Genomic DNA, 26,999 nt, shown 5'->3' on the forward strand with positions numbered 1-26,999 from the left:
TGCCGATGCGCAGCCCTGGGCTCGCTACATGATTTAAAAAAAGACAAAAAAACTGCTGCGCTGCCTCCTGGCGGAAATAATTAAACCGCCAGGAGGGTTAATTGTCCCTCTTTATGATCTCAAAAAGTTGGGAGATATGTCTCAGGGTTTTCTTTATTTTCAAAAAGCACTTACTAAATGGCAAGCAAGCAGAGAAGCTGGCTGACACCCTTATATACAGCGGATCCTTTCCAGGGAGTGCTTTAGTAAGGGCTAAAGGAAATACTGAAAATCGCCCATGAGGAGATGGACTAGTCCAAAAACCTGTCAGCTTTTTACTTTCTACTAGAAGTGACAGCAACACAGGAGGAAAGTAATTTACAGTGCATTTTACTCTGGGAAAAATGTAGATTTTACTGGGCACTGAAGCCGCATGGTGATTAGCTGGCTACAGGACACCTGCAAACTAAAGGGGGGATGGCAGAGAAGGGGAGATGCAATGCTAGGGTACTCTAAGGAAACCTACTTAGGAAGGATATCATGATGACTATACTATGTGACATTATGGGAGGGGTGCACCAGAGTCATTTTACTAAGGGCAAATATACAGCTCTGGATTACAAACAACCATAAATAAGTACAGTTAAAGTGAGCCTGGGGTGAGAGTGATATGGACGCTGCCATATTTATTTCCTTTTAAATAAAACTAGTTGCCTGGCAGTCCTGCTGATCTATTTGGCTGCAGTAGTGAACTGAATTACACCAGAAACAAGCATGCAGCTAATCTTGTCAGATCTGACAATATTGTCAGAAACCTCTGACCTGCTGCATGTTTATTCAGGGTCTATGGTTGAAAGTATTAAGAGGCAGAGGACCAGCAGGGCAGCCAGGCAACTGGTATTGCTTAAGGCTTCTTGCACACAGGGACGTTACAGGCGCACGTTATTGCAGCCTGTAACGCTCCCCCAACGCTCAGCAATGTAACACAAGTGGGCTGTTCACACTGCCCACATTGCGTTACATTGTAACGCAGCAAAGTGCTGCATGCTGTGCGTTCTATGCGGCTAAGCCGACTGTTTGCACATGCTCAGTCATGTTGGGGAGGAGGGGAGAGCGGGCGGGCACATGGCTAATTAATATTTACTGCACTCAGTGACGTGCAGTGTTTACTTCATGGAGCGGCCACTCTGTGCGGCGATTGGCCGGGCGGGACCACGTGATGCCGCATGCGTCCAAGAGTACGCATCACGGCATCACCAACGCCAGAGTGAGCTGCAGAACGCGGCTCACTCCGACGTCCACACCAGAGAGCACCAGGCGTTGCGTTAGGGGCACGTTATGTGCCCTATAACGTCCCCTAAACGCAACGTTCTGGTGTGTAACTAGCCTAAAAGGGAAATAAATATGGCAGCCTCCATATTATTCTTACCTCGGGTTCCCTTTAAGGGGTCAACAATATAGGCAATCTCCTGTCTGCACCTATTATTATTGGCTCATCTCATTCCATCTTCAGTCAGTGTCATATCTCCTGTTGTCTTCTTGGATGAAGCTGGTTTCTGCTCAGGCACCACAGAGGTGCTCCGTGTCGATGTAACATTGTCATTGGAGCAGCAGAGGATTCTGTTTCAACACTCTGTGCTGTGTGAGTCTGTGCCGTGCATTTTCAAGGCTGGGCAGCAAGAACTGTTCACCACCCCAACAATACTCAATGGAAATTGTACCCAGTATCCAGTAACAACACAAAGCGTACGTATGTATGCGCCGCCAGTGAGTTGGGCGCAGGGTGACCCGAATGACGGCTCTCCCTGCTGCCGTAAAACTCCCTGGTGGTGTTAATACTATAAATATTATTACATAGCAAGGAAATGAACAGCGCTACTTAAAAACAGATGAGTGCCTACCTGCAAAAGAGTGCAAGCCCCACTTGTGGGATATAATACACACCGAGCATACACATGACCTGTCTACCACTGGAGGATGTTGGTTTTCTGTAACAGCTGGCATGCAACCTACTAAGTACTCGTCCCTCCCACTGCGAAGAAGTCAATCCTCCATGGGAGGGGCCTAACACTAACTAAATCCTAACCTATGTATATGCATAGCCTGGGTGCGGCTAATCAAGTAAAATCGAAAAATGATATGGTGTATATGCAGAGCTTCTGTTTGGGTTCAAGGTGCGTTTGTAGTTCCTGGGGGGGCTCAGCGCATCTCTGATGGAGGCCATTCGGAGGCAGCCTGGTGTTGCGCTGATCCACCTTTTGCGAAACTATAAATATTATACCCCCTATAAGTGGAGGGAGATGTAATTTAGGGTTCGATAACCGCCAGAGCCCCGAATTACCCTTACACACCCCACACATTACATTTCTGTTATGGGGATGCCAACCTACTTTGACCAAAAATGCTAGAGGAGCCACCAGCATCCACACTTGGGTAAACCTAGATTGGTGCCCAGTTGTCTGCAAGGGTATTGCAGCAGCTATCGCTGATACAGCTGGTAATGCATCATAATCATAAGTAATTTTCCAGGCTCATTAAACCAATAAATAATTTGTGATTATGATGTATCACTGGCTATAAATGGTGATGATTGGAATATTCCTGTTGATGGCTGAGCTTCCACTTGAATTTATGCAGCATGTGTGCATGCCCTTCCGGCAGAATTTTATTCCTTTGGTCCTGCCTGAGGTCTGATCCTGATAGTGGAAGGGGCCATGACGACCTCAGGAGAACAGGAGAAAAAAACATACCAGGAGTAAATGAAGAACACTGCTAACTGAAAGTAGAAATAAAAAATAATGAGAGAGTATGATTGTTCTCAAAAAGATTGGTTTACCTGTAAAGTGGACCTGAACTGAGAGGTAAATGGAGGCTGCCATATTGATTTACTAGAGGTAATGTGGCACAGTGTCTATATGATACGGATTAGGAGGAAATACAATTATTAGAAAAAGTAGCATACATGTAGAAGCTGTGTCTCCTTGTTATCCATAGACCATGGCTCCTGTTTTTGGTGTACTTGTTTTGGATTTTGGACCTAGTTCCCCCAGACAGGTAGATTAAGCAGTTCTTTGTTGTCTCGGCTTTCAGCTGCATAATGTTGTTGTAGTTTGCAGTGTCAACATTAATCAACCCCCGTTTGCTTTACTGTATCCTCTTTCCTTGATGGAAATTTTTTTTTTTTTACTTAACTTTAACACTTATAATTCAAACTCCTATAATTCTAGCATCCCACTACCATGCCACCTAAGGCTTTGTACACACATACGACAATTCTTGGCAGAGGTGGCCAGTGGGGGCCTCCTTGGCCAAAAATAAACATGTACAATGACCCACGATTCCGATACATTGCTGTTGAGTGATGGATTGACTCACTCAAGGGCATTGTTCTCTTTCTCTTCCTCTCCCCACTGGCTCTCTGTGCGCTGCTGAGCTCTATCGGCCCTCCTCTCCCCTCCATAACAACAAAAGGGTTCACTAATCACTAGTCTTTAGGCCGTGTATATCGAACTCCAGTCCTCAAGTGCCGCGGTCCTCACACATTTTTGAAACAGGTCTAATTAACTGAGGAGACTGAACGTGGAAAGGTAAAGTATGGTCCGGTGTGAGTCGAGGAGCGGAAATGCAGACATCAAACCAACAACCATTGATTCCGGTGATACCTTTAATGTCTCACTGTACATGGTTTACTGCAAGCTCTCCAAACGTTAAGTTTCTTTTTCAGGCATTATACAAAACTGTATCAGAACTGTACAATAAGAAGTTTTGAATCATGTAGAGACTTGTATATGATTCTTTAGGCTCAATCTGACATGATGTCACACAGTTGTACTCTCTTTGAAATGTAAAAAGACTTCCTCACTGTTCAAACCTATTGAACTCCTACAGTATTTGTCAATACAAGTTAACACACACAATAAATGATGACTTATCTCTCAGCCAAAGACGTAGAAACTTAACATTTCAAACGTTTGCAATAAACCATTAAACTATGTACAGTTAGCTATTTAAGGTATTACCCAAATCAGTGTTTGTTGGTTTGATGTCTGCACTGTGGAAAGTCGTGGTTCATCAAGTAGAACATACTTCTCCATTTCTCAGTCCATCCTTAACACTGGCCTGGATATGGCTATCAAGGACTGGAGTTTGACACCTTTGCTGTAGGTTTTCAATGTGTCTCTACAGAATTGAGCAAACAATCAAGTCCCAATCCCTGCTGGGTGAAATTCATCTTACAAGTGTATCAGTTTCATTCTTTTTCTCAAAGCTTAATGGTAATTAATTCTAACCTGCTGCAGTAGAGCCCAAACCACCAATGCCAAATTAGGTGCTTTAAAAATGAATCCATCCTGATGTTTTTGATAAAACACCTTTCCCATCTAACCCAAATACATAAATTCATCCTGCTTATTTAATATGTGGAGATCGTTTTTGAGCATTAAATTTGCTTGATGCAATGTTCTATCCACTCTTTATCAGGCTTTCCAAATTTTTGACGTTCCTGATTGCAATAAATAGGACTCCAGATTTCTGTGTTCTATTTTAATAAGACCGACAAGTCATTTTTTTGGGGAAAATGAATATGAAAAGCCCACATCTCCTGCTGTGTGTTCTTGAGCTGTGTTCACTGAATTCAAGGTTGGCACTGACTGTGCATCAGAGCACGCCTTGACAGGCTGGTGCGCGGAACAGTTAGTTAAACTTTGATTTTATAATTTAGTTACTGTAGTTGGTATTTCATCTTCACCTGATGCCAACTACAGTAAGTTCTAATTATATATCTTTTTTTGTGCTAGAATATTGTTAAAAATCTAACAACTCCCCACCCAAAAAACCCATAAAGCCAACAATTATTCTTTTTTTGTTAAATTCTAGAGTCTGTGTGACATGAACACAAATTATAATGAACAGGTGTTATTTTGCATATTCCTGTCCCCCGGGTCTCACTGCTGGCCAGCTTTTTTAGCTCTTACCGTTGGCGCGCGTTACCTAAGTTGGCACGGAGCTCCAGCTGCTGCTTTGCCACGCGCATGCAGATGAGCGAACGGGTTGTAGGGGCGCCACAGAAGCAGTGAATGTAAATCTTAAATTGAGCGGTTTCCTTGGCTATTATTTAAATGACAGCTACGTTTCTCGCTTGCCTCCGGCGGGTAGACAAGTAAACATCACACTTCATTTAACTTTTCTCACCTGAAAAGTTGGCTGTCATCATTAGGCCAGTTTGAAAGAAACAAATGAGGGAAACAAAGTGAAGTGGACGCTACAAGTGAGAATCATGGGAAATTCTGATTTTCTTCTTAAAGGGGAACTCCATGGGAAGACACTGGCCTTACCAATCAATAGGAAAACATTTATTAATAAAATTCTTTTTTTTATTTTTACATCTCACAAGGGTCATAAAACAAGTGTTGGCCATCAAATCTTCACACCCATAACAAGTATAGCCACAAAAACACCTAATCTGAAGTTTAGTCCCCTGTAATGGAGGAAGGGAAGGTTAGTAGTTGGGGCGCCTTACAGCTCTGGCCCTCCCTGTGATCGCCGGGGCTGCTCCCCTCTAGTTACCCCCCTGGTCTCCACGACGACTCCACTATGCAGAATCAGCATCAAGATTCTATATCTGGCCTACAAATCTGTACAGAAGTCCTGCCCGACCTACATCTCTGACCTGGTCAGCAGATACACATCTGGCCACCCACTCCAACCCTCTTACGACCTCCTCCTAACCGCCTAACACATCTCACACTCCCATGTGTGACTACAGGACTTACCTATAGCTGCCACCATCCTGTGGGACTCTCTCCTACTGCCCATCAGTCTTGCCCCCTCCTTCAGCATCTTTAAACGAGCCCCCAAAACTCACCTCTTCAAGAACGCCTACTCCACCTCATCAATGCACAACTTTCTCTGCCAAGAACCTGTCGATGCCGCCCCCCCCCCCCTTCTTCCTATTGCATCACCACCCCCTCCCTTTAGATTGTAAGCCTCCTTGTCTATCCCACCCGATGCTGACAGAATAACATGAACTTGAATTACTGGGACTACTACTCCAGTGTATGATCTGGCATTGTGTGTCTTACTGCTTATTACCTGCATTGTGTTTATCATTGTCTGTAACCTTATTTATTGCCCACTTCTGCACACTATGTTGGCGCTATAAATATCCAATAATTAATAATCTTCCATAGCACTGTACATAGTACAAGACAGATGATACCCGGAAACACACTGTAGATACATGAGCAGTTTGATACTACACTGTACAATCAGGACAAAGAGCAACACAAGCAAAAATAAATACAGTTGATGTGTAGTTTGAGGCATTACTAATACTGGTACATTTGATAAAATGTAACAGAAGCAGGAAACACTAGGGGGAGGTTCCTGCCTTCACAAGCTTACAATCTAGAGGGTAGTGGGTGGAGACATTAGGGGAGGAGACAAGGGTTTAGTGGACGAGGCAGTGAGCTCGAGGCCTTCTATTGTAACATCACAAGACGTGGATACTGGACCCCGAGTTTCAGGAAAGTTTAAGCAGGACTCTTATTCCATAAACTTACAGGATGCCAGTTCCATGGTAACTACAAGACTGAACAGACGTAAAGTGTACCTGAGGTGACATGTGACATGATGAGATAAATGTGTATGTACAGTGCAAAATATATTAATAACAAGGCTATTTGACTTGTTTTATTTTGGCGCCTGAAGGAGTTATTTTTTAGGCATGAAAGTGACAGCTTCTGCCTTGTCAGTACCTTGTCAGGAATATATGTAAACATTGCTGATAAGCTAATTACAGCCATAAAAGTTTTCCTGGCAGAATACAACTTCTGAGAGCAGAGGGAGATAAAATACATGAACGTTTGACCTTTTTCTTACACTGGGACATGTATTAGGCTGTCACTGAGCAGAGACAACAAAACATTCAATCTATTTTGTAAATGTTTAACCCTTTGCGTACCAGCAGTCTCTGGCCCCTTAAGGAACAGAGACCGCTGGTAACCCAAAACGATCCCTCCTGACGAATCCCCGCACATACCCATCGCTCTTGCTGGTCACCACGCTCTTCCATCGCCGCAGGCCCCTCTCTCTGCTGTCTCTATGATGGCAGAGCGCTATCAGCCGGTCAGGAGCCGCTTTCATTGGCTACTGTTGCTGTCTATCAATGTAAGCCAATGTGATTGGCTCACAGTGATGACGCGGTCAAGAGCCAATGAAAGCAGCTCCTGACCTGCTCACAGAGCTCTGTCGTCCTATAGATGGCAGTGCGAGTGAACTGTGGCGGCTGCAGAGCGGCAAGATCGGTGGTAGCGTGCGGTGGTAAAGGAGAAATCTACACCCTGTCAGAGCCACACAGCCACCTGCAGGATGTAGAGTGCTACCAACGCAGTCCGCAGGTTAAATATAAAATAAAACCATAGGATATCTAAAAAAGTCATTTTTAGGAGTAGGAGGATAAATACAATTGTTTATCTCACCAGTTTAGGTTCACTTTAAAGGACTTCTGTCATGAAAATCTTAAAATTTAAAATACATGTAAACCTATACAAAAAAAAAGTACGTTTCTTCCAGGGTAAAATGAGCCATAAATTACTGTTCTCACGTTGCTGTCTCTTACAGTAAATCGTATAAATCTGACATTACCGACAGATTTTGGACTAGCCCATCTTCTCATGGGGGGTTCTCAGGTTTTCTATATTTTTAAAAGCACTTAGTGAATTGCAGTTGCTCCATCCAACTGCCAAAGAAGTGTACAGTGAGCGGGGAGGCTGGCCAGCATCAGTGTATAAATCTTTTTCAGGGAATGTCTTTATAAAGAATAAAGGCCATGCTGAGAATCCCTTATGGAGATATGGACTAACCCAAAACCTGTCAGTAATTAATGGTGCGGTAATGTCAGATTTCTACTACCTACTGTAAGTGACAGCAACATAGGAGAAAAGTAATGTATGGCTCATTTTACTCTAGGAGAAATGTACTTCTTATTTGTACGTGTTTTAAATTTTAAGATTTTCGCGACAGTTCCTCTTTAAAGAAGACTGTACAGTGAAAAATAGGGGTGATTGAAGTAAGGGGTTTGAATGAAGGGTAGGCCATCAAAGATTTGCTGGGACGCTTGATGATTGGTAGTTACACCCTTGTCCCTGTTTATCCGCTCCAATCTCGAGGAATGCTGAATATTTAGCCATGACGTTTTCACAAACCGCTGATTACATAGCTTGTGATGATATGCTCTGTTTTTGATTGCCCAATTCTACTTCAGAGTCATGCTATGATTAATAACACTAAGATGATTCAATATCCATAGACATTGTATAAAATACGTTATAATTTCAAGAGGCTACAGTAGGCTTTTAAAAGAGTTTTCTGGTTGAAAACTCAAACAAAAGACGCAGCAAACCAAAGTCATAAAATCAATAAAGGGAAAGCTTGGCGTTAGCTCTTCCAGCTGCTCACAACATGCGTGTCTGAGTCCGCTGCTGTTCTTCTCTGCGCTTCTGAGACCGGACTATGGGAGGATGAGACAGTCAGCATGACCTGGTCAGTACAATGACCTGCGGTCAAGAGCTCTCTGTCCTCCTTCTACCACATCACTTGGTATGGAGTGGAAAATGAAAAAGCCCTCATTACAAAGGTTGTGTCACAAAGCTCGGAGGAGCTGCGGCCCACGGAGAATGGTGATCTTACGCTTCGAGCAGGGCAAATTAATCTGCAGGGAGAAAGTATCATACACACCTCTTTCTTAAAGAGAACCTAAAGTGGGATAAAGGTGGCCAGTTTAACTTAAAGGACTACTGTAGGGGGGTAGGGGGAAAAAGAGTTGAACTTACCCGGGGCTTTTAATGGTCCCCCGCAGACGTCCTGTGCCCGCACAGCCACTCACTGATGCTCCGGTCCCGCCTCCGGTTCACTTCTGGAATTCCCGACTTTTACGTTGGAAAACCACTGTGCCTGCACGGCCGTGTCCTCGCTCCCGCTGACGTCACCAGGAATGTATTGCACAGGCGCAATACACTCCTGGTGACGTCAGTGGGAGCGAGGGCGTGGCCGAGCAATCGCAGTGGTTTTCTGACTTTGTCGAAAATTGCAGAAGTGAACCAGAGGCGGGGACCGGAGCATCGGTGAGTGACTGCGCGGGCACAGGACGTCTGCGGGGGACCATTAGAAGCCCAAAGGTAATTTCAACTCTTTTTTCCCCCTACCCCCTACAGTACTCCTTTAACTTGGGCTTTTCCCAGCGCATATGTATATGTACGCCGCCGTTAAGTTGGGTGCAGGGTGAGCCGAATGACGGCTCACCCTGCTGCTGCTCGAATTCATGGCAGCATTTAATACTCTTCCCCCTCCTAGTGGTAGCAACTTGGAGGGAGATGTAATTCACCCCAAATTACCCTTAAGCGCTATGCCCACTAAAGCATCACTGCTATAATGGCACTTAAGTTCGGCGCTCGGTGCTGAAACCACCTGATTTGCTTTCAAGCCCCTGTAGTCCTTCTGGTCCCTCACCATTGTTCCCCTCTTCTCCTTTCAGCTGCTGTGCTCCTCTGAAAGCTGCATGCGTGGCCCTGGGCCGTATGACTCCTGATCATGCTCCCATGGCAGGGAGTTACTTGTGCAGTAAGTAGCGCAATCAAGGAGGGGCCATATATGTGCAGTAGCCTGCGAGGGAGAAGAGCAAAATGATGTCGAAGGAAGCAGAAGGACGGGAGGTGACTGGGAGAAGTTCCTACTTTCTGATACATTACTCTAAGAACCACCACTACTCCTCCCCCCCCAAAGTCCTTCTTCATACACACTATCTATCTCAAAAGCTGAAGCAATGACATGGGGCTTCCCTCCATCATTTCCATATCTTCTAGAGGAGGTGTTGCTGTGTCACATACTGTACATGCAAAACTGGAACCAAATTATGCTGTTTTTATAGTAATTTGGGTCTGTGTTTTGGGGTGCACCCAAATTTCCCTGCGCCGTTTGTGCCTGTCTCGGCTGTGTCATAATTACACACCCTCTACAGTTCCTTCCCGGGGGAGCACAGCGCATACACCATTCACCTTTCTCCTATTACAAAAAAAAGTTTTATTTTTCTAGTGCTCAACCTTGCTTCGTTCTTTGAACAGAAGAAAATAGCCCTTGCAGTTACATAATCTCTAATGTTGTGAAATCGAAGTCTCGAGACTTAAAGAGTAACTCTAACCCAGGATTGAACTTCCTCCCAATCTGTAGCAAATACCCTTTCCACGAGGAATCTTTATCTTTTCTCAAATAGATCATCAGGGACGTCTGTGTGGCTGATATTGTGGTAAAACCCCTCCCAGAGTGTGATGTCATGGCCATGACCATGACGGTTTCCTTTCCATGTGAAACTTGTTGCATTGCGGTAAGCAACAGCTTTTGCTTACTGCCAGGCAAGCAGCATCTCCCACTGTGCATATTTATAAAAAAACAAAACACATTTAGTCCATCATATTGTTGGTGGGTGTGTTTATAGACATGGTCAGGGGGGGGGGGGGGGGGGCATATGCATATGACCCTGTCACCAGGCTATCTGAGCCGGATTTATGTGGTTCGGTTATGCGGCAGCAGGCTCCTCTGCCTTGCGATCACTGTAGCTTTTAGGGGTGCAACCGGCCTAACTGAAAATTAATGTGCACAGTTACTTACCTGGATCTTCTTCTAGCCCCCTGAAATCCTCCTGGTCCGACCCTCACACTTATTCTGCGCTGCTTCGCTGTGTCCCCCTTAAGTAAGATGGGTGACTTATAGAGTTACCAACCACTGCGCATGCAGTAAATAAATGCATAAATTAATGAATCATAAAAATGAATAATACAAACATACATGTAAGTGTAGACTGAATTAATGCAATGAAATGACAAACAATAACAGTTAAACAAGGTGGTGTCAAATTCTCACTTTTCTATTTATTTTCTCATTAGAGCTCCAGAAACAGAAGGTACTCTGTAGGAGAGATCTAGCATCTTCCAAACAGACAGCAGCATACAGTTGAAGCTATTTTAGTTTTCCCTTGGCGTTTAAAGAGGAACTCCAGTGAAAATAATGTAATAAAAAAAGTGCTTCATTTTTACAATAATTATGTATAAATGATTTAGCCAGTGTTTGCCCATTGTAAAATCTTTTAAATCCCTGATTTACATTCTGACATTTATTACATGGTGACATTTTTACTGTTGGCAGGTGATGTGGCTGCTGCATGTATTTTTGGCAGTTGGAAACAGCTGTAAACAGCTATTTCCCACAATGCAGCAAGGTTCCCAGACAGGAAATTGCCAAGAGTACGTATTTTTCTTGTTTCTTGTGGGAGGGGTTTCGCCACAATATCAGCCATATAGCGGCTCCTGATGGTCTGTTTGTGAAAAAGAATAGATTTCTCATGTAAAAGGGGGTATCAGCTACTTATTGGGATAAAGTTCAAATCTCTTTAAAACTTGTTAAAGGGGCACTTTGGCGAAAAATTGTAAAATTTAAAATATGTGCAAACATAGACAAATAAGAAGTATGTTTTTTCCATAGTAAAATGAGCCATAATTTACTTTTCTCCTATGTTGCTGTCACTTACAGCACGTAGTAGAAATCTGACAGCAGCAACAAGTTTTGGACTAGTCCATCTCTTCATAGGGGATTCTCAGCAAGGCTTTTATTCTTTATAAAGGTATTACCTAAAAGGATTTAAACAGTGATGCTGGCCAGCTTCTCGGCTCGCTACACAGTTTTTTGGCAGTTGGACAGAGCAACTGCCATTCACTAGGTGCTTTTGAAAAGAAATAAATCCCTGAGAATCCCCCAAGAAGAGATGGACTAGTCCAAAACCTGTCGCTTCTGTCAGATTTCTACTACCTACTGTAAGTGACAGCAACACAGGAGAAAAGTAATTTATGGCTCATTTTACTCTGAAAAATATGTACTTCTTATTTGTATATGTTTGCACATATTTTAAATTTTACAATTTTTCGCTATAGTGCCTCTTTAAATGTTCCTGGTTGATCAATTTTAAAATGGAAACTTAATTATTGCTGCTTCTTTTTCAAGATACTCTGTATAAAAAAATGCCCCTAGGGGCAGGCGCGGAGCTAGGTGGGGTCGGGGTAGGACAGGTGCCCCGGGGCACCTGGTCCCCAAGGGCGCCCAGCTGAGCTTCGGGTTTTTTTTCTTCTTTTTGCGGTGGGTGAGGGGAGCAGCACAGAGAAGAGAGAGAGCTGTGCGGACGGTGGGGAAGGGGGGGCCATCTCCCCCCTCCTTCCCTCACCTTAGGTGCTCTCCCTCCCTCGCTGTCCCCTCCAATGTCCGGGTGGCTGGCAGCGGCGGGCGGAACTCACCTCCGTCTCGCTCTAGCGCCGGCCGGAAGTTCGGGTGCGCAGCCGCTGCTCTGGTCTGAATCAGACCAGAGTAGTGGCAGATCCATCCGGCGCTGCGACGAGACGGAGGTAAGTTCCGCCCGCCGCTGCCAGCCACCCGGACATTGGAGGGGAGAGCGAGGGAGGGAGAGCAGCTCTTCCTCTTCTCTGCTCCCCTCCTGCTGGGGAGGGGGACACCTGACCTGGCTACCTACTCTGGGCACATATACCCCTGCCTACATATATTGGGCACATATACCCCTAACTTTATATACTGGGCACATATACCCCTGGCTACCTACTCTGGGCACATATACCCCTGGCTACCTACTCTGGGCACATATACCCATGGCTACCTACTCTGGGCACATATACCCCTGTCTACATATACTGGGCACATATACCCCTAACTACATATACTGGGTACATATACCCCCTGGCTACATATACTGGGCATATATACCCCTGGCTACATATACTGGGCACATATACCCCTGGCTACATATACTGGGCATATATATACACCTGGCTACATATACTGGGCACATATACCCCTGACTATATATACTGGGCACACATTATACCCCTGGCTACATATACTGGGCACATATAACCCTGACTACATATACTGGGCACATATACCCCTGGCTACATATACTGGGCACATATACCCCTGGCTACATATACTGGGCACATATACCCCTGACTATATATACTGGGCACATATACCCCTGGATACATATACTGGGCACATATACCTCTGGCTACATATACTGGGGACACATACCCCTGCCTACATATACTGGGCACATATACCCCTGGCTACCTGTTCTGTGGACATCTCTACCCCGGGCTACCTGTTCTGGGGACATCTATACTGCTGGCCACCTATTCTGGGGACACCTATAGACCTGGGGCTACCTATTTTTGGGGAAGCACTGCTGTCAGATTGAGTGTCTTTTGGGGAACTGCTGCCAGGTGAGAGGTGTCTACCATATTAAGGGGGCATTCTGCCTATTTATGTGAAATGCTGTCTATTTATGTGCCTCATGACTGCTGAATTTGTCTTGTTGGGGGCCTCATGGTTACTGAATTTGTCTTGTTGGGGGCCTCAAGATCGCTGAATTTGTCTTGTTAGGGGCCTCATGATTGCTGAATTTGTCTGGTTGGGGGCCTAAGGATTGCTAAATTTGTCTTGTTGGGGGCCTCATGATTGCTGAGTTGGTCATGTTGGGGGCCTCATGTTTGCTCATGATTGCGGAATTTGTCTTGATGGGGGGGGCTCATGATTGCTGAATTTGTCTTGGAACATGCTGGAAGGTACATACTGACGGAGGGTGGGTGAGCGTGAGCCTGCTAACCTCCATGTACATTTGAAGGGGCGTGACCAACTGTGGAGCACCCATAACCACGCCCACATTTGGTCACGACCCTTCACCTTAGGGGGCGCATTAATAGTCTTTGTCCCCGGGCGCTGAAAATCCTAGCTACGCCTCTGCCTGGGGGTACTCACCTCTGGAGGGGGAAGCCTTTCCTTTTCCTGGGTGGCGCTGTTGCCGCTCTCCGCTCAGAAATAGACGGAAATAGCCGATCCCAGTCAGATCCGCTTACTGCGCAGACACAGGAGACTTGCACCTGCGCAGTACAGCGGACCTGACTGGTACTGGGATTGGCTATTTCCGCCTATTTTGGTGCCAATGAGAGCTGCTACTGCACCTGCGTTGGAGCCGGGAAGGTAAATATTTACATCCCTGCCGTTCAGTGAGCTGTATCGCTGCCCTCGTGAGACGGAGGATCCAGAGACTTCCCCCTCCTGAGGTCAGTACCCTCCAGGGGCATTTTTCCATTTCTTTAAGTACATTTGTTAAGTACAGGGTGTGGAATTCCTGTAATATCAATTGAATATTCTAAACAAATAAAACCACAAGCCACCTTAAAATGCCAACAGTAGCCTACAAGAAAAAAATAGTCACTTTATGTTCTTGTTTAAAGTGAATGTAAACCTAAATTAAAAAACAAACAAACAAACAAAAAAAAACCCTAGATATTTACCCATGGAAAGGGAATGCTCTAGGCCCTATAGTGCCTTTCCGGCTCCTCTCAAGGTCCCCTCGCTCCAGCGTGTCACCCCCGTTAGCAGTATCCAACTGATCGGTCCAATATTACTCTGTGCCCCCCGCAGGAGGCTTCGTAAGCCTGATTGTTCCTAAACACAGGCAGCTCTGTACTGCGCCTGCGTTACTGCGCACTCAGGTGTGTGCTGTACGGAGACCCACATCTTCAGGAGCACTCGAGCTTCCGAAGACTTCTGAAGCCTCCCACTGCAGCAGTTTGGAATGGTGGGGATGACGTTGGAACAAGGGGACCTTGAGAGGAATGGGAAGGCTCTATAGGACCCAGAGCCTTCCCTCTTAAAGTGAACCAGAGACGAAGCACCCTCATGTATTTTACTATATATGAGTGGGAACATTAGAGAAAACACCTACCCTGCTCTCTGTTTCATTCTTCACTGCTCAGCCTGCTTCTAATCAGCCCTGATAAAATCCCAGACTCAGCATTCAGTCTGGCTTTGCTATAATGACTCAGCTATAATGATTCCTGAGCAGAGCCACAAGGGGCAGGCTTGGGCTTAAAAAGACACCAGAGAACACAGACTCAGCTATAATGATTCCTGAGCAAAGCCAGACTAAATGCTCAGTCAGGGATTTTTATCAGGGCTGTTAACAAGCAGGCTGAGCAGTGAAGGATGAAACAGAGAGCAGGGAAGGTCTTCTCTAATGTTCCCACTGATATATATGATAAAATACATGAGGGTGTTTCGCCTCTGGTTCACTTTAAGTTAGGTAAAACCTACTTAGATTTTTTTTTCAATTTGATTTATATACATTTCAATAAATATTTGATTGATTTTTTTTATGATTTTAGAATCAGTATTTCATTCCACATTTTTTTTCTTTAAAAGTGCAGTAGACTAAGAATCTATTTTTATATTCATTTCTATTTTCTAATTTTTTTGAGTCTTTTCCTGGAGCTACAAAAGTGTCAACTTATTTATATTTAGCAGTCAACCAAGTTACAGCCATTAATATAAGCCAGTGAGATTATTTTTGAGAAAAAAAAATAGATGCATTACTTACCATGGGATGGAGAAGCCTCTGGATCTTCAAAAGGCTTCCCTCATCTTCCTCCACCAAGCCGTTCGCCACCAGGGACCTCTTTGGGCTCTAGAGGAAAAAGCCAAGTGTGATCAGGTCCATGCTGCAGTGCAGTTAGCTCACACATGCACAGTAGCACGTACCTGATCAGTCTTGGCTTTCTCTGCTGGATCTCGGAGGGGTCCATACCAGTGCGTGTGCGTGAGCTGTCAACAATCGGCTTTTCAGAGGTCCCAACACTAGACCAGGCCAGTGGAGGAAAATGGGGGTGGCCTCTCTAGGATCCAGAGGCGTCTCCCTCCCGAGGTGGGTACCCCGTAGGAGCACTTTTTTCCCAACAGGTACACTTTAAGATTGGAAAAATAGTGCAATGAAAAAACCTGTAGGAAAAATATCAGTTTCAGGTGAATGTTTTCAGTTATCCAGGTCATGGTACATCCAAAGAAAAAAAGGGAGCTTAAACCTTCATATACACCTTTTTCTGTTCTAGAAGATGTTTCATCTCTCCCACTGAGCAGCTTCTTCAGTTCTCAATAGAACTGAAGACATTGCTCCGTAGGTGGGAAGAAATGTCATGGAGAACAGACAGAGGTGTCCGGTTGAAGTCTTTGGAGATTCAGACTTGTAAAAAGTCTCTGGTCAGTCACTTTCAGACTGGAAAATCACAAAATTCTTGTTCTTGTTTGAGTGTATTTAATAACAAGGTGTGTATACATAACTTGAATATTCTAAAACCTTAGTTCTAACGTACTTCAAATAGGAGCAAAGAAAAAAAAGAAAAAAAAAATACCAAAGGAAAAAAAAATCTCTCACTTTCCTGTTCAGTATTTTTACATATGTTCAGAAGATCGGTGTATCAAAACATTATTACAAAATGTACCCCTTACTGTCAGTAACACTATATCAAGTACCCCTTCACGCATACATATTTTTTAGGTATACCGGGCTACATAAGTCCTGATTTACAAACAACCCGCCGATACAAACGGCATTCCTATTATGATACTATCGCTTTTATATTGAAGGAGAAGAAGCATAGCTTACATTTTCGGTGGTGAATAAACTGCACAAGGGGTCACAGAGGAGGCAGGGGGACACTGATTTCACAGGATGGCCCGGTGGAGATACAGGAGGACAGAAGTAGACACTGGAGGCACTCGATGGTCCAGTGGAGACACAAGGGGACAGAAGGGGACACTGGAGGCACAAGATGGCTTAGTGGAGACAAAGGGGGACAGAAGGGGGACACTGGAGGCAAATGATGGTCCAATGGAGACATGGGGACTATTGCAGGTTCCTGGCCTTCCGAATAAAGACCTGCACTCCCTGCAGCCATCACATAATGCTGACTCAGGGCTGTTAACAAGACAACCCCACCATTGCCACATAACACCAATCCTTTGCTCACTTCACTTTTTCACTGGCTGTCTATCCTTAAAATGGAAATTATCTTCAAAACTGGTCTACTGAAGGATGTGTTACAACTACATCAAACCACAGCCTCAGATCAATAACTTGGCCTTTCAGAGACCAACTCAAAACCTTTGGAGTAAGAATCTTCCGTCATGCTCCCTCTAACCTTTAGAATGCCTTGCCACACCCAATCAAGACAGCTCAAACCCTAGTAACATTTAAATTAAAACTGAGAAACCACCTGTTTTGTCTGGCGTTTATGATCGCATAATGTTTTCCACTGTAACAGATCTCAAGCCACAGCTATGTAGTGATCTGATCCATGTACATGAAGTCCTATGGAGGAAAAGCGCTTTACAAATGTTTTGTTGTTGTTTGTTGTTGACCATGACAAGTTCAAATGCCTCATGAGCACACCTTAAAGCGGAACCGAGTACCTGAAAAAAAACAAGAGTTTCATTTACCTAGGGCCTCTGCCAGCCCCATGCAGCCGACCTGTGCCCTCACCAGTCCTGAACAATCTTTCGTTCCCCCGCCGCAGTTCACTTTCACTTTGCGCAGTGAAAGCCGACTTTTAATTTGATGTCCACTGTGCCCTGGCCACGCTTATCATCGTACGCGTTCCTGTAGCCAGTAGTGTCCTGCGCAGTGCAAGAAAATCTGTTCTGTGCCTGCGCAGTATGCTTCCGAGTGTGAGTGAGGACACGTGTGGACAGGGCCCCGCAGGCACAGTGGACACCCAAGGTACCCCTTGGGATATGTGTACAATGTGTTGAGAATCTAGGCAGTAGCCTATTATGAGAACATCCGATTTTACTTTCAGTATTTTCCTGCACTTACAAGAGACACTATCTATTACTCCATGTGTACCAGGCAGCCACCTCGGTGACTGCTTGTATATTACACCCGTCCATGTAAACAATGTCTCTAGAACAGCGATCTCAGGTAAGATATACTGTATTGATTTTGATTTAAATTAACAATTGATTTAAGGGGAGATATCTGACAGCTCCATTAAATCGTACAAGTTGGGGGAGGGCGGAGGTGAATAGCTCTCAGAGAGGCTGAAAGTTCCAGTCGAGCTCGAGATAAAAGAGTCACTCTGCAGTCATGTTGGGGGCCGACAAACGGGAGGGAGAAAAACATTAAGAGACCCTTCAAAGAAGGGCAGATAAAACATCCACTTAGAGATGTGAAAGATCTCATTTAAAGGCCGCACATTGCTTTTCTATGGCAGCTTCGCGTTTTACTCCGAAGCTCAGAGTAGTCCCTGGTTTATAAATGTTTTGAAAGCTCTCCTGTAAGAATAAGATTCTTCAGATGAATGAGCTCATCGTTCTGATTCCAAATAAAGCTAGTGGAAATCAACCAACAGATTAAAAAAAATACATACAAAGAGCACCTTATTGGATACAAAATATTAATACTAGGTGGAGCCTCAAAACAGCCTCACTTCCTACCAGTGGATATTCCACAGGAAGTTGGAGATTCTGTCCCATGCTGACATCATTCTTATTATTTAGTATTTATAAAGTGCTGACATCTTCTGCAGCATTGTACAGAGTATAATGTCTTATCATTTAACTGTCCCTCAGAGGGGCTCACATTGTCTATGTATGTATTGTGTAGTGTATGTATCGTAGTCCAGGGCCAATTTAGGGGGGAAACCAATTAACTTATCTGTATGTTTTTGTGGTGTGGGAGGAAACCAGAGTGCTCGATGGAAACCCACACAGACAGGGGGAGAACATACAAACTCCTTACAGATAGTGCCCTCGCTGGGATTGAACCAGGGACCCAGCGCTGCAAGGCAAGACCGCTAACCACAACACCACAGTGCTGCCATGATGACATCACACAATTTCAGTGAATCTGTAACTTGCGTATCATGCTACGAACCTACCATTCTACCACATCCTAAACCACCCCCAGTCTGGACAGGTGATACAAAGCAGGCCACCCCCATGTACATATTGTGGCACCTCTAGTAATAAAATATTGGTAACTAGCCGACCCGCGGCGTAGCATACGCCGCATAAGAGGGTAGAGGGCAGGAAGGGGGTATTGGGCACAGCGGTGGGGAGGGGGGTTGGACCCCCCCTCAACTGGGTCACCCATGTGTGCTCTACCTCCAGCTTAAGCTCGGCAGGAACCCCCCCTCACCTGGGTCCCCCATGTGCACTCCTTCTCCAGCTTAAGCTCAGCAGGAACCCCCCCCCCCTCACCTTGGTCCCCCATGTGCACTCCCCCTCCTGCTTAAGCACAGTAGAAGCCGCCACTATTAGTAAGAGGCAGCGGGCAGGGATGACTCACCTCTACCATATTCCATCGTGCATTCCACTGTCGTCACTTCCTGCAATGCCGCACACTGTATTGGTGTAATTTGCCTTTTTAAAACAGAAGGAAATCTGCAATAATTCAGCTACAAGTGAACATTTGTGGTTACCCACAATGCACTGCTACTAAATATGAAAATTTCCCTTTTTCCCCCTTGGTAAGCCAAGCAAGCATCCAGAGCCGCTGGTGTATAGCAAGCATATAGCTTTACATTTTACACAGTCATATAAAAAGCCACATGTAGACAGCCTGTTTCAGACTTTTGGACCTCATCAGTACATGGCAGGGATTCATACGGCTGTATGAGATAGGGCTTGGACCAGTACAACAGAGTAACCAAGCAGCTCAGGGTGACCCAAACCACTCATAATGTATAGGGGGATAAAAGGGACCAAAAAAGACCTCCTACTAAAAATAGCAAAGCTTGGTGTAATTTGCCTTCCTAAAACAGAACGAAATATGCAATTATTCAGCTATAAGTGAACATTTGTGGTTACCCACAATGCACTGCTACTAAATATGCAAATAATTCCTTTTTCCCCTTAGTAAGCCAAGCAAGCATCCAGAACCACTAGCGTATAGCAAGCCTATAGCTTTAAATTTTACACAGCCATATCAAACCCACATGTGACAGCCTGTTTCAGACTTTTGTTCCTCATCAGTACATGGTAAAGTTTGATACAGCTGTATGAGATAGGGCTTGGACCAGCACAACAGAGTAACCAAGCAGCTCAGGGTGACCCAAACCACTCGGAATGTATAGGTGGATAAAAGGGACGAAAAAGACCTCCTACTAAAAAAATCAAAGCTTGGTGTAATTTGCCTTCTTAAAGGACTTCCGAGGCCAAAATCTGCCCCCAAAACATAAAAAAAGTTAACTACCTGCATGACTTTGTAAGGCAAGGAGGACGCCGTCCGCGCCCTCCATGCCGTTCCGCCTGGTCCCCTCTGCTCAATAGCCCCCCGAAAGGCTGTGACCCCACGGTCCGGGTCGGTATCTGCAGCCTGCATAAAGATGGCCGCCGGAACTGGCCACGGCTGCGCAGTCCGCATAGCCGCTACTGTGGCTGCGCATCTCTAGGGCCAAACCCCGATCCCCCCGAACAGGCAGCGTGGATCGGAGGGTTGGCGCTAGAGCTGCGCAGACGCAGTAGCGGCTATGCAGACTGCGCAGCCGTGGCCAGCTCCGGCGGCCATCTTTATGCAGGCTGCAGATACCGACCCGGACCGTGGGGGTCGCAGTCTTTTGGGGGGCTATTGAGCAGAGGGGACCAGGCAGAACGGCACGGAGGGCGCAGACGGCGTCCTCCGTGCCTTACAAAGTCATGCAGGTAGTTAACTTTTTTTATGTTTTGGGTGCAGATTTTGGCCTCAGAAGTCCTTTAAAACAGAAGAAAATCTGCAATAATTCAGCTATAAGTGAACATTTGTGATTACCCACAATGCACCACTACTAAATATGCAAATTTTTCCTTTTCACCCTTAGTAAGCCAAGCAAGCTTATAGCTTTAAGTTTTATACAGTCATATCAAACCCACATGTGACAGCCTATTTCAGACCTCTGATTCTCATCAGTACAGAGCAGGGATTGATATGGCTGTATGAGATTGGGCTTGGACCAGTACAACAGAGTAACCAAGCAGCTCAAAGTGACCCAAACTACTAAGAATGTATAGGGGGATAAAATAGACCAAAATCCCTCCTACTAAAAAAAGCAAAGCTTGGTGTAATTTTCCTTCTTAAAATAGAAGCAAATCTGCAATAATTCCGCTATAAGTGAACATTTGTGGTTACCCACAATGCACTGCTACTGAATATGCAAATTATCCCTCTTTGCCCTTGGTTTGATATGACACTACTTCTTCTTCTTGCTTGGACCAGCCCCTTCTTCTTGCTTGGACCGGCCCTGGGGGCAGGGCGCTACTTCTTCTTCTTGTTTGAAGGTTGAGGCACTTACTCTATTATATATATAGATAGATTGCTTTAAAGACTATGGGCCTGATTCACAAAGCGGTGCTAACAGTAAGCACCGTGGTGAAAAGCCCTTTATCACGCCTAAACTCTGTTTAGGCATGATAAGTTTAGGTGTGATAAGTTTAGGTGTGATAAGTTTAGGTGCGATAAGTTTTTAGGTGTGATAAGTTTAAGCACCAACTGGGCTAGCACCGCAGTGCACAGCTGATCAAAAGTTTTGCGCTAGCAAAGTCTGGTGCACTTTGCATAGAGTTTAATGGCGCTGCTTTGCGTGCGGGACTTTGCGCACAATCTAAACTTATCTAAACTTATCATGCCTAAACTTATCATGCCTAAACTGAATTTAGGCATGATAAAAATGGTTATCACGCCTAAAGTCTTTAACTGGGTTATCACCGCTTTGTGAATCGAGCCCTATGTCCGTGCCCTTTTCGTCCACCCTCAGCCGGCGCCCTTTTTTCCTGCTACCTTGGAGTGTGTAATTGGCTATTGAGCAGTTGTAGTTTAGCTCCAACCCCATCCTGTCCTCCACTACATAATACGTCACATTGGTGAGACTACTGAATCACATATCAAATTGTACCTCGGAGAGGAGTGGGATAGGTGGCACTGATGCCTCTCTCCTCTTTGCTGATCCTTATTATCACTTCTGTGGAACTTATCAGGATTGCAGCCCGCCTGGTGAAACTCCAATTTCACACATGCAGATTTTCCAGGTCTATTTTAGAAAAGTCGGTGGTGATTTTATTTTGCAATATGACGGTAAAACTAGAATGAGAGATATTATACAAGATGGAGCTGAAGTCAAGCTTTGGTTTGCGAGAATCTCTTTCCTGATATTGATAGTCGGCACATGAGAGAGGGCAGAATACGTAGAACGTAAAATGTTGACGGGGGATCCATTCTAGTATAACCACAGAAGAATACTCTTCAGCTTAGGGGAATTGTCTGCCTGGACCAGGATGTTAGGAGATATGGCAGTTTCAGCAGAGCCGGGACAAGGTCCTCCAGCACCCAAGGCTGAGACACTAAAGTGCGCCCCTCCATCCCTACCACCCCAGCCGTCACACCCTGATTGCTATTAGACTGAGAGGCGCCACAGGGCCCCTAACCCCTCCAACACATTATTCTCTAGTTACTGTATCTGGCTTGCAGTCACTGCCATGGATCCCCTTTTCTTATTTTTCTCAGCTTCAAACACAATAAGCGAATGATATCTGGGTAAGTTGTGCACCCCCTCCTACACTGCCTGTTGAGGCTGAAGCCTCTCTCGCCTCTGCCTCGGTCCGGCTCTGAGTTTTAGGCATGAAAACCACCTGACTAGAATTCAGTTTGTCTTCACGCTGCAAGAACTATGAAAAATCAAAAAGATACCCCGGCCCAAGCTCCCACCAAGTCACCAAAATATACAGTTCTCAATTTGCATGGAAATTAAATTTTGCATATGTGACAGGGTTGAACGCAGACCTCCCAAATAGTGCAATAATAAGGCTGCCACTAGATGGAGCTCTGACATTATTGCTATGTTCTGAGGAGATCCAGGACCTGATGCTCATATTAAAGTTGGACATCAACTGAGCCACAAGTTTGTGTTTCTTCCTCTGTTTAAAACAGATTAGTGTGTATTGCTAGGAGTCAGGAGACGGACCCAGTCTTATGCTGAATACACACGGTGCGTTCCCGCACTCGATTTCCCGCTCGATTCCCGTCGATTCGCTTTATTTCCAACATGTCCGATTTGGATTTCGATGGATCGTTAGGTCGATTCACATACAAAGTATGCCAAATCGACCTATCGATCCATCGAAATCCAAATCGGACATGTTGGAAATAAACGAATCGACGGGAATTGAGCGGGAAATCGAGTGCGGGAACGCACCGTGTGTATCCAGCATAACTAATAAGGAATTACAGCCATAAAGTACTTTGCTCTAGTAAGTAAAGTTCTCTGCCAGGAGAGGATGGATAAAAGCAGGTCAATAGTTAAAGCACAGTTGTAGTAGGAGAGATATGGAGGCAGCCATATTTATTTACTTTTAAGCAATACCAGTTGCCTGGCAGTCCTGCTGATCCTCTGCCTCTTATACAGTGGGATGCAAAAGTTTGGGCAACCTTGTTAATGGTCATGATTTTCCAGTATAAATCGATGGTTGTTACGATAAAAAATGTCAGTTAAATAAACCATATTGGAGACACACACAGTGATATTTGAGAAGTGAAATTAAGTTTATTGGATTTACAGAAAGTGCGCAATAATTGTTTAAATAAAATTAGGCAGGTGTATACATTTGGGCATTGTCATTTTATTGATTCCAAAACCTTTAGAACTAATAATTGGAACTAGAATTGGCTTGGTAAGCTCCGTGACCCCTGACCTACATACACAGGTGAATCCAATTATGAGAAAGAGTATTTAAGGGGGTCAATTGTAAGTTTCCCTCCTTTTTTAATTTCCTCTGAAGAGTAGCAACATGGGGGTCTCAAAACAACTCTCAAATGACCTGAAGACAAAGATTGTTCACTATCATGGTTTAGGGGTAGGATACAGAAAGCTGTCTTGGAGATTTCAGCTGTTTCCACAGTTAGGAACATAATGAGGAAATGGAAGACCACAGGCTCAGTTCAAGTTAAAGAGAACCCAAGGTGGGGATCTTAGAGTTAAATCTATACACAGAGGCTGGGTCTGGCTATAGTGCCCAGCCTCTGTTGCTAGTTGAATCTTCCCTAAATCCCCCCTGTGATCCACTCTCCCGCCATAAATTACAGCCGCGCTGTCGACACTGAGCATGTCGCAACGGGCTCTGTTTACCATTCTGGTGCCACTCACGCCGCTCTCCCGCCTCCTGCAGAGCGCCGATCCCCGCACACGTCCCGTCCCTCGCCGCTGATTGCAGGAGGAGCGGCGTGAGTGGCACTAGAAAGGTAAACAGAGCCCGACAGCGCGGCTGTCATTTATGGGCTAGAACGGAGCGCAGGGGGGACTTACGGGAGATTCAACTAGCAACAGAGGCTGGGCACTATAGCCAGACCCAGTCTCTGTGTATAGATTTAATTCTAAGATCCCCATCTCGGGTTCTCTTTAAGGCTCGAAGTGGCAGACCAAGAAAAATCTCGGATAAACAGAAGCAACGAATGGTGAGAAAAGTCAGAGTCAACCAACAGACCAGTGCCAAAGACCTACAACATCATCTTGTTGCAGATGAAGTCACTGTGCATTGTTTAACCATTTGGCGTACTTTATACAAGGAGATGCTGTATGCGAGAGTGATGCAGAGGAAGCCTTTTCACCACCCACAGCACAAACAGAGCCGCTTAAAGGGAAACTGAAGTAAGAGGTATACAGAGGCTGCCATGTTTATTTCCTTTTAATCAATACCAGTTGCCTGGCAGCCCTGCTGGTCTATTTCTCTGTAGTAGTATCTGAATAACACCAGAAACAAGCATGCAGCTAGTCTTGTCAGATCTGACTTTAAAGTCTGAAACACCTGATCTGCTGCATGCTTGTTCAGGGGCTATGGTTAATAGTATTAGAGGCAGAGGATCAGCAGGGCTGCCAGGCAACTGGTATTGCTTAAAAGGAAATAAACATGGCAGCCTCCATATACCTCTCTCTTCAGTTCCCCTTTAACCACTTGAGGACCGTGGGCTTTAACCCCCTTAATGACCAGGCACTTTTTTTTCCATTCAGACCACTGCAGCTTTCACGGTTTATTGCTCGCTCATACAACCTACCACCTAAATGAATTTTGGCTCCTTTTCTTGTCACTAATAAAGCTTTTTTTTGGTGGTATTTGATTGCTGCTGCGATTTTTACTTTTTATTATATTCATCAAAAAAGACATGAATTTTGGCCAAATTTATTTTTTTTAACTTTCTGTGCTGACATTTTTCAAATAAAGTAAAATTTCTGTATACATGCAGCGCAAAAATGTGGACAAACATGTTTTTGATTAAAAAAAACCCATTCAGTATATATTTATTGGTTTGGGTAAAAGTTATAGCATTTACAAACTATGGTGCAAAAAGTGAATTTTCCCATTTTCAAGCATCTATGACTTTTCTGACCCCCTGTCATGTTTCATGAGGGGCTAGAATTCCAGGATAGTATAAATACCCCTCAAATGACCCCATTTTGGAAAGAAGACATCCCAAAGCATTCACTGAGAGGCATAGTGAGTTCATAGAAGATATTATTTTTTGTCACAAGTAAGCGGAAAATGACACTTTGTGACAAAAAAAAAAAAAGTTTCCATTTCTTCTAACTTGCGAAAAAAAAAAAAAAATCAAATCTGCCACGGACTCACCATGCCCCTCTCTGAATACCTTGAAGTGTCTACTTTCCAAAATGGGGTCATTTGTGGGGTGTGTTTACTGTCCTCGCATTTTGGGGGGTGCTAATTTGTAAGCACCCCTGTAAAGCCTAAAGGTGCTCATTGGACTTTGGGCCCTTTAGCGCAGTTAGGCTGCAAAAAAGTGCCACACATGTGGTATTGCCGTACTCAGTAGAAGTAGTATAATGTGTTTTGGGGTGTATTTTTACACATACCGATGCTGGGTGGGAGAAAGATCTCTGTAAATGACAATTTTTTTATTTTTTTTTACACACAATTGTCCATTTACAGAGATCTTTCTCCCACTCAGCATGGGTATGTGTAAAAATACACCCCAAAACACATTATACTACTTCTCCTGAGTACGGCGATACCACATGTGTGGCACTTTTTTGCACCCTAACTGCGCTAAGGGGCCCAAAGTCCAATGAGTACCTTTAGGATTTCACAGGTCATTTTGAGAAATTTCGTTTCAAGACTACTCCTCACGGTTTAGGGCCCCTAAAATGCCAGGACAGTATAGGAACCCCACAAATGACCCCATTTTAGAAAGAAGACACCCCAAGGTATTCCGTTAGTAGTACGGTGAGTTCATAGAAGATTTTATTTTTTGTCACAAGTTAGCGGAAAATGACACTTTGTGAAAAAAACCAATAAAAATCAATTTCTGCTAACTTGTGACAAAAAATAAAATCTTCTATGAACTCACCGTACTACTCACAGAATACCTTGGGGTGTCTTCTTTCTAAAATGGAGTCATTTGTGGGGTTCCTATACTGTCCTGGCATTTTAGGGGCCCTAAACCGTGAGGAGTAGTCTTGAAACAAAATTTCTCAAAATGACCTGTGAAATCCTAAAGGTACTCATTGGACTTTTGGCCCCTTAGCGCAGTTAGCCTGCAAAAAAGTGCCACACATGTGGTATCGCCGTACTCGGGAGAAGTAGTACAATGTGTTTTGGGGTGTATTTTTACACATACCCATGCTGGGTGGGAGAAATAACACTGTAAATGGACAATTGTGTGTAAAAAAATCAAAAGATTGTCATTTACAGAGGTATTTCTCCCACCCAGCATGGGTATGTGTAAAAATACACCCCAAAACACATTATACTACTTCTCCCGAGTATGGCGATACCACATGTGTGGCACTTTTTTGCACCCTAACTGCGCTAAGGGGCCCAAAGTCCAATGAGTACCTTTAGGATTTCACAGGTCATTTTTGTTTCAAGACTACTCCTCACGGTTTAGGGCCCCTAAAATGCCAGGGCAGTATAGGAACCCCACTAATGACCCCATTTTAGAAAGAAGACACCCCAAGGTATTCCATTAGGAGTATGGTGAGTTCATAGAAGTTTTTATTTTTTTGTCACAAGTTAGCGGAAATTGATTTTAATTGTTTTTTTTCACAAAGTGTCATTTTCCGCTAACTTGTGACAAAAAATAAAATCTTCTATGG

This window comes from Hyperolius riggenbachi, chromosome 4 (genome assembly GCF_040937935.1).
Source record: "Hyperolius riggenbachi isolate aHypRig1 chromosome 4, aHypRig1.pri, whole genome shotgun sequence".
NCBI lineage: Eukaryota > Metazoa > Chordata > Amphibia > Anura > Hyperoliidae > Hyperolius > Hyperolius riggenbachi.